Genomic DNA, 7,867 nt, shown 5'->3' with positions numbered 1-7,867 from the left:
GAGACCGAAAGAAAACTGTTGGACCCCAAAGGGACCATTTCCCACCATAATGAGAATTTTAAGTGATGGGTTTAAATTCTTTGAAAAGCCTTTCAGAAATGTGTGTGCAAATGATGGCAGAGATGCAATTAAATTAGAGAACATCTCCTCATTCTAACTTCCTAGCCTGCAGACGCTTCTGCCTGTCCCAGGAGGGGGGCGCGAATACCCCAGCTTCAAGCAGCCCCTGAAACCAAGTGAAGGATTCTTCAAGTCACTCCAGCTGCCACATTGAACTCAGGAGGGAGAGAGACAGGCAAAGGAAGGTGGCAATGGAATCTGAGATTAAAGGGTCTGGAGGGGGTCCCCATGACATTGCCTTCCCAACACACCCACCTCCTCGTTTTCCTGCAGACACAAGCCAACGAAACCCGGGAGGGGCTGCCCCAATGTCAGCAGAACCCACCTCCAGCTTCACCCACATGAATGGGTAGTGCCAACAACCCTTCACTGCACACGTACAGGTGTGGGGCTCTCTCTGTGTCCCACGTGGGTCATCGCCTTCCATCTTCAGACCCTCCTGGGCGCTACATGCTCTTAGCTCCCCGTGTCACTACAAGATGATGAGTCTGCGAGGCTTCAGAACAAGGTGGTTAAGAAGGCAGCCCCAGGAGCAGGCTGCCGGGTGAGCTTCCTGCCTCATCAGTTCCCAGCTGCGTGGGTGGGTTACCTTTCTCAGCCTCCTTCGCTTCACCTGTACAATGGAGAGAATAGGATGACCCTTCCGTGGGATGGAGGGTTGAAGGAGTTCATTGGTGCCTGCATGGGCTCAGCAAAGGTGGCCATTGTTATTCCAGAGGTTAAGTAATTTGACCTCATGAGGAAGCAGTGAAGCCCGCCAGATGGGTTCAATTCCAGAGTCATCTCCATATTATACAGTAAGAAGGGGGTGGTTGGGGGGAATTGCCTTTTTTTTTTAAAGATCGGCACCTGAGCTAACAACTATTGCCAAACTTTTTTCTTCTTCTTCCTCTTCCCAAAGCCCCCCAGCACATAGTTGTATATTCTAGTCGTGAGTGCCTCTGGTTGTGCTGCGTGGGACGCCGCTTCAGCATGGCCTGATAAGCAGTGCTATGTCCACACCCAGAATTCAAACCGGCGAGACCCCGGGCCACCGAAGCGGAGCATGCGAACTTAACCACTCTGCCACGGGGCCGGCCCTCTTCCTTTTGAGTTAAAAAAAAAAAAAAAAAAAGGGATAGGAGAATGCAGGTTCTTCTGTCAGTGGACTTGTGGGTGACCAGCTGAAGGGTGGTTAATCAAGTGGGTGACCAGCTGCAAAGTCATCAGCCGTTCTTAACTCCACATGGACTAGGGAGGAAGTCAGTGCCAGGAGCATGGTGAGTGTGGTTGGTCCAGTAAATGGTTAGGGGTCCAGGCCAGTGGCGCAGCGGTTAAGTTCTTGTGCTCCGCTTTGACAGCCCAGGGTTTGCCAGTTCGTATCCCAGGCGTGCACATATGTACTGCTTGTCAAGCCATGCTGTGGCAGGCGTCCCACATAAAAAGTAGAGGGAGATGGGCACGGATGTTAGCTCAGAGCCAATCAGCAAAGAGAGGAGGATTGGCGGAGGATGTTAGCTCATGGCTAATCTTCCTCAAAAGTAAATAAATAAATAAATAAAAATAAGTGGTTAGGAATCTGGACCAAGTCCGGACTCCTTAGGAGGAGATAGAGGCTCCTGGCAAACGGAGTCTGCCCCGTCTCCTGGCGTGCCCCTACTCACTGGTGCTCAACTCCCATTCATTCTGCCCCTTCGGTTATCAGGTGGCACGGTGTGACGAGCAGAATGAGTCCAATAGGTCCTGATCTCCAGAACCTGTCACTTGTACCCAATTTGAAAACACAGTCTTTGCAGAGGTGATTAACTTAAAGATCTTGAGATGGGAAGAATTTCCTGGGTCATCTAAGTGGTCCCAGTGCCACCACGTGTGTCCTTATAAGAGGGAGGCAGAGGGAGATTTGACCCTTGTACAGAGGTCAAGGCCATGGGACCATGGACACAGAGAACAGACTGATGCGGCCACAGGTAAAGGACGGCTGGCAGCCACTAGGAGCTGGAAGACGCAAGGCCTTCTCCCCTAGAGGCTCCGGGGAGAGTGTGGCCCTGCTGACAAACTGACTTTGCACTGCTGCCTCCAGAAAAGAGAAGAACCAAGCGGTTTTAAGCTGCTCAGGTTGTGGGAATTGCTTGCAGCAGCTACAGGAAACTCATACCTGTGGCTCTTCCCCCATCCCTGCCCTGGACCAAATGCCTTTCTTCTACCTGGGAAGCACCTTCCGTTCTCCTCTAAGCGATTCCAACAAGTCCCCCAAGGTTCACGCTCATCGCCACCTCCTCCAGAAAGCCTTCTGGGACTACGCTTGGCGCTCGCTCCTCCCACCTCTCTTCTGCACCCCTCCCACAGCTTGTGCTTCTCCCCAGCTAGCCCTAGGGCTCCTGGAGGAGGAGGATTGCCCTTTCTGCCAGTGCCTGACACATGGCTGTGGATGACTGATACGCTTTCTCTTCCTTATTAAAAGCGCCCCACAAGATTGAGGCGTGCTGCCATTCGAGAGAGGCACGAGGAGACCGACACGGGCCAGCACTTCCGTGCACTTGTGGGTACCAGTGGGGTTAGGTTTCCTGCAAAGAGCCCACAAATAGAGGTTAGCTCCTCAAAGCCACTGACCGAGGATGGGAAATGCCACGAGACCACAGATGGGGACCATGGGAACCCCCGAGAAGCACCAAATGGTCTCCCAAGAGGAAAGCCCAGTGCTCTGCACAGAGACCCGGGGAACAGTGCACTTCACTGGGAGCTTTTCCTGTGCTGAGAATAAAACCAATACCCTCATCAGTGCGGAGGCTGCAATAAGGGCGGAAGTTGACCCTCCCTCTCTCTGTCACTCAACAGACATTGAACTGGGACTTGCATGAGTCACTCTGTGCCCCAGGCGAGGTCACCTGGGTGAGCCAAGCCTTGAACGCCCTGCTCTAAATGAGGGCCTTGAACTTGGTGCTGTCTGCATCCTTTGCAACTCTAAAATAAGATGACATTTCAGGAGGGCCCTGTGCGTTGCTGGTGACCTGGAGTGGCCTTCGTGGAACAGCACCGCATTGTTGATGGATTCGGCCAGATGCCAGCGGTGTGTGGCCTCGCTTCCTAGTGCCTTGGCGGTGACCTCCAGTTGGTGGCATCCAGACAAGAGACAGCAGTGTGTCCAAAGGCACGGGGTGTGGCTTCCTCTAGCAGCAGAGAAAAGGATTCTCGCCTGTGCTCGTGGCTACTCTGCTCCAGGGTGCCTGCCCTTGCTCTGACCGGCATGAGACAACTCCATACAACAGCCGGGGGCAGCAGGAGAATGTCCAGGACACATGGGAACGGAGTGACTGAGACATCGTTATGTAGGGATTGGGGGCTTTGGTGTCACCAGGGTTGGTCTCCTCGGCCGGGTGGCACCCTTAGCTGGCTGTTGGGTTCTGAAGATCCTCTGGTGATATCTTGATGCCGTCAGTAGCAGATGAGACTCAAACTGGATCTGAAGAATTAGGATGTGGAATTGGCTTAAGAACTAGAATTCGAGAATGAGAACAGAATGAGGTCCGTCATCCACCAGCGCTGACTGTGGGGAGGTCCCGTGGAGCTGAGTCCTGGGCTCTAACACTCGCTGGCTGTGTGGCCTTGGGTAAGTGACTTCACTTCTGTAGGACTCAGTTCCCCAACTGGAATGTGCAGGAAACCATAGTAACTGCCTTATTGGAGGCTGTGGGTGACCTAAAAATGCCCCCCTACAAAGATATCCATGTCAAAACCCCAAATGTTACTGGATTTGGAAAAAGAGTCTTTGTGGGTATAATTAAGTTTAGGATCTTGAGATTAGGTGAGATTATCCTGGGTTATCCCAGTGGGCCCTAAATCCAATGATGTGTCCTTCTGTCAGACACACAGAGGGAGACAGACAGACAGAGGAGAAGGCAGAGGTTGGAGTGATGCAGCCACAAGCCAAAGAATGCTGGCGTCACCAGGAGCTGGAACAGGCAGGAAGTGTCCTCCCCTAGAGCCTTCAGAGGGAGTGCGGCCCTGTGGACACCTTGACTTTGGACTTCTGCCTCCAGAGCTGAGAGCGTAAATTTCTGTTTGTAAAGCCACCAAGTTTGTGGTAATTTGTTACGGCAGCTTCGGAAACTAACACAGGGGTTGTGAGGATTAGGGAATGTAACACACGTAAAGCGCCCAGTGTGATATGCAGAACGGTGTGACAGCTCAGAGTATACCAGCAATATGTGGAACCTGGAGAAGCGGCAGGGGTGACGTTTGGTGGAACACAGGGTTTTGTTTCACTGTTCTGTGTCCACTGACAGAGGGGGCTCACCCCCCATGAGACTCGGCCCTGAGTCCTGTCTATTCCAAGACACCTACCTTGATTCCACCATCCCATGTCATTCCAAGGAACCCTCTCCTTGCAGCTTGGACTGGGCAGACGAGGGGCCATCTTGACTGCACGCCTGCTGGTCAGTGCCCCAGACACGGACGTGGCCGAGAGTGAGACCCTGACACTGGGAATTGCATCAACGGCTCCATCGAACAGGAAAATCCACTGGGCAATTTTTGCAGTTTTTTCTTCTCAGCGAACCTGAGAAGTCGCTTCACTTTGTCTCTGTTTTGGTTAAGGACCAAAACGTTTAACTTACACCACGTGTGTCTGTGCCCTGCGTGCTTATCCTTCTTTACCCGCTGTTCAGGGCCGGCATTTTTGGACAGTGAGTGGATTTACCCATTGCCCGTCCTCCAGTATAGTCTGTCCTGTAACTGTAGACACAAAAAGAAGTTGCCCACCTCCGAATTCCTACTCACTTATGTCTACACGTACTCATAGCAGTATCTGAGTCACAACCATCTCTAGACACACAGCACCCTCACACACAGACACACGTCACCACTCACCCTCATTTGCATGCACAAACAAGCACGCACACAGACCACCAGACTCCTGAGTTTTTTGATTATTCACTTTCTGTTTGGTGGGTTTTACCATCTAAAAAGTCCCCATTCTTCCCTCCGGTTGATAAAATTCAAATTGACTCCTCGAGTCGTCAACTTTGAAAGAAAGCAAGCAAGACAAAACTTTTGGTTTGGCTGCGTTCCCCTCCTAATTTCATTATGCATTTTAAATTTTTATTGTTGACATTCTTGTTTAGGGGGAAAAATCATGGGTTTGGCTTTTTTTTAAACTATCAGATGTTTTATAGACCTTCTAATGGTGTGTTTGGTGTGAAATTAATTATCAAAGATTCGCAGAGAGTTTTAAATTAGATTTTCTCTGTTCTTCAAGGCAAACAACTGGTCCTGTTTTTGTCACTAATAGAAGGTTCTCATTGCTGCCTTATTTTCTCTACAATGAAATGATAAAACAAATCTTCAACTTATTTTAATGTGCTAATTGGGGGTTATTACAGCTCATTTTATTTACATTGAAATAAAAAAGCACCAATTCATTTTCCTTGCACAAACAACTTAGAAAGGATTTTAATTGCCTCCTATACAAACATGCATTTGTAAAGAGAAATCTTATATAAAACTAAAGGCCTGGAAACAATATTTGCGCAAAAGGCTAACTGGATCCATGGATTTCTAAATAGACATCTAATGCCTCAACTGGTTTCCCTTTTGGATTCCTGATTCATAGGTGGTGTTATATCCTTTGCAAGACATAAATGCTGGTAGGAGGTAGAAAATTCCAGAAAGAGAAATGAATATAAGATTATTTCGGAGTATTTATGTTGCCCTACGCAGCATTTTAAGGTCATTTTGTGGTAGGTGAGCACGACAGCGCAGACGGAATAGCAGCTTCAGTCCGCTGTTACTGGGCCCTAAACCCGGGGACACAAGAAGGTGTACAAATCTGGTGCCGTGTGGATGACCTCTGGCTGGCGTTCCTGATCCTCTTACAGATCTACTCCTGTCAATGTCCCGTCCGGTCCTTCAAGTCTCAAAATACTCTCTCAGGGTTTTAAACTTGTCATAGCTAATTATTGTGTGGGATGATGGCTATAAAGACGTATAATCAGAAAATAATTACCAGATAATTCTTCTGATTAATAGCTCAAGTCAAATAAATACTTGTGGGAAACAATCACAAATCACCAGCTTCTGGAACTACGTTTTCTACCCTTCGGCTCCTCGTTTTCTCTCCGCCCTTTGTGCCTTTACAGAGTTAGAATCTTCACGGGGGCCGGGGAGTCCAGCTGGCTCTGCTGTGTTTTGCTCATATGGAAAACAGGGAAAAACAGTCATGACAAACAAACAGGGTCTTTGCAGACTTCCTGCACCCTCCAGCCCCTGCTCTCCTGCTCCCTAACGGGCAGCGATGTCCACTGCTGAGGACTGCTCCGTGCTCCTTCTCTGGGCCAGGGACTGTCCAAGGCGTGACATCTCACTCACTCCTTGTGACTCATGACCCTCCAGATACACTTGGGTTTATGATTTTAAAACCAACTGATGGCTCCTGCCCCAGCACGTGGAAATGATTGGTCATGATATTATCAAAGAAAACCTGCGGTGGGTGGAGTTAAACAGGAAGAAAGACTTTTGTCCCCACTGTTGCAATGTGGTCAAGACTACTGCAATAAGGGAGCGGAACTGAACTCAAGTCAGAATAGATGCCAGCGGGGGAGGGGAGGCGCAGCCAATGGGCAGGGTCAGGGGCTCACTGGATAGGAAATTACTAAGAGGAAAACTTGGTTGGGTGTCAAGGGGGGCAAGTCTCACTAAACTGCCTCAGCAGGATTCCTGCTACAACGAACGTGCGTTCAAGGAGGAGTCTCTACCAATGTGCAGAGTAAATTAGAAGCTTGTAGGGGAAAGAGGCCATTGAGTCATACTTGAGCAACATTCTCGGCTTGGCTCAATGAGCAGGGAGAGCCTCGTGTGGAAGGAGGCCCTCCTGCCACTTCCATCCACACGCTGGGATACAAGCTGATCTCCTGGGGTCACTCTTTGCCAGAACAGAGAATATTCCAGCAACAAGTAGGCTTGGCTCGACAATCAGTGCCCTCAGATCCTCTTTGCCCCTTCTTCCCTGTAAGTCTGGAGTCTCATAAGAATAGGATGCAAGACTCCAGTGTTTACTCAACCCTACAATGGGCCCTGAGCTCACCCCCAGACATTCTCCTTTCCGAAACGACTCTCCCTCTTTCACAGGTAGGGAAAGGTGCCCTGGAGGATGTAGCATCTTGCAGGAGGCCAGTCCCACAGGAACCGCCAGGGTTGGGATTAGGATGTGGCACAGGTTCCGGCTCACCTGGTGGATGGATCTGTGCCCAGGTGAAATTCTCCACTGGTCCTCGATCCTCAGGCTCGCCGCACTTGTTCATCTCCCAGATGTGTGTGAAGTATAGTCATGGACATCCTGGAAGTGACCTTAGAAACTGACTGCACAGTCTCAGCCTCACTGCCTTCCATTCTCCCCTCCTCTTTTGGAGGCTGTGGAACGTTCCGTACAGCTGGGACCCTGGGATGCCCCCTGCTCAGAGCCGGCGTCTGTGTGTTCCATCTCATTTCACAAAGCATCCTGACACAAAGCCTGCAGTGTGCAGACCCCTCCGGGGCTCAGGGAGGGGAGAAAGGCGGCTGGGTGTGGGAGGAGAAACAAGCGGGATGGGAAAACTAGGAGGCAAAGAGAAAGATGAACCACAAAAGCAGCTAATTATACCGTGAAGGAACAAATGGGCTGGGAGGGGCCTGCTCCTAGCTGTGCCTCACTCTCACTGAGGACGGGCTCAAAGGCTGCTATCTCTTCTGTGTGCCCCCGGGGTGCTATTCTTAATCCTATTTTTAATACTCTGCA

The 7,867-nt window shown here is 50.2% G+C and overlaps 1 long non-coding RNA gene across 1 annotated transcript; it reads left to right on the top strand.

The window, feature by feature from the left end:
* Positions 1–3,243: 3,243 nt before the first annotated feature.
* LOC139080979 (uncharacterized) lies at positions 3,244–6,029 on the top strand. Its single transcript, XR_011535874.1, has 2 exons — positions 3,244–3,706; positions 3,962–6,029. It is a non-coding gene; the product is annotated as an uncharacterized lncRNA (long non-coding RNA).
* The last annotated feature ends 1,838 nt before the right edge of the window (positions 6,030–7,867 follow it).

Source organism: Equus przewalskii, chromosome 2, assembly GCF_037783145.1.
Source record: "Equus przewalskii isolate Varuska chromosome 2, EquPr2, whole genome shotgun sequence".
Taxonomy (NCBI): Eukaryota; Metazoa; Chordata; class Mammalia; order Perissodactyla; family Equidae; genus Equus; species Equus przewalskii.
The sequence above is the reverse complement of the archived record's forward strand: the minus strand, read 5'-3'. Positions and strand labels throughout refer to the sequence as shown.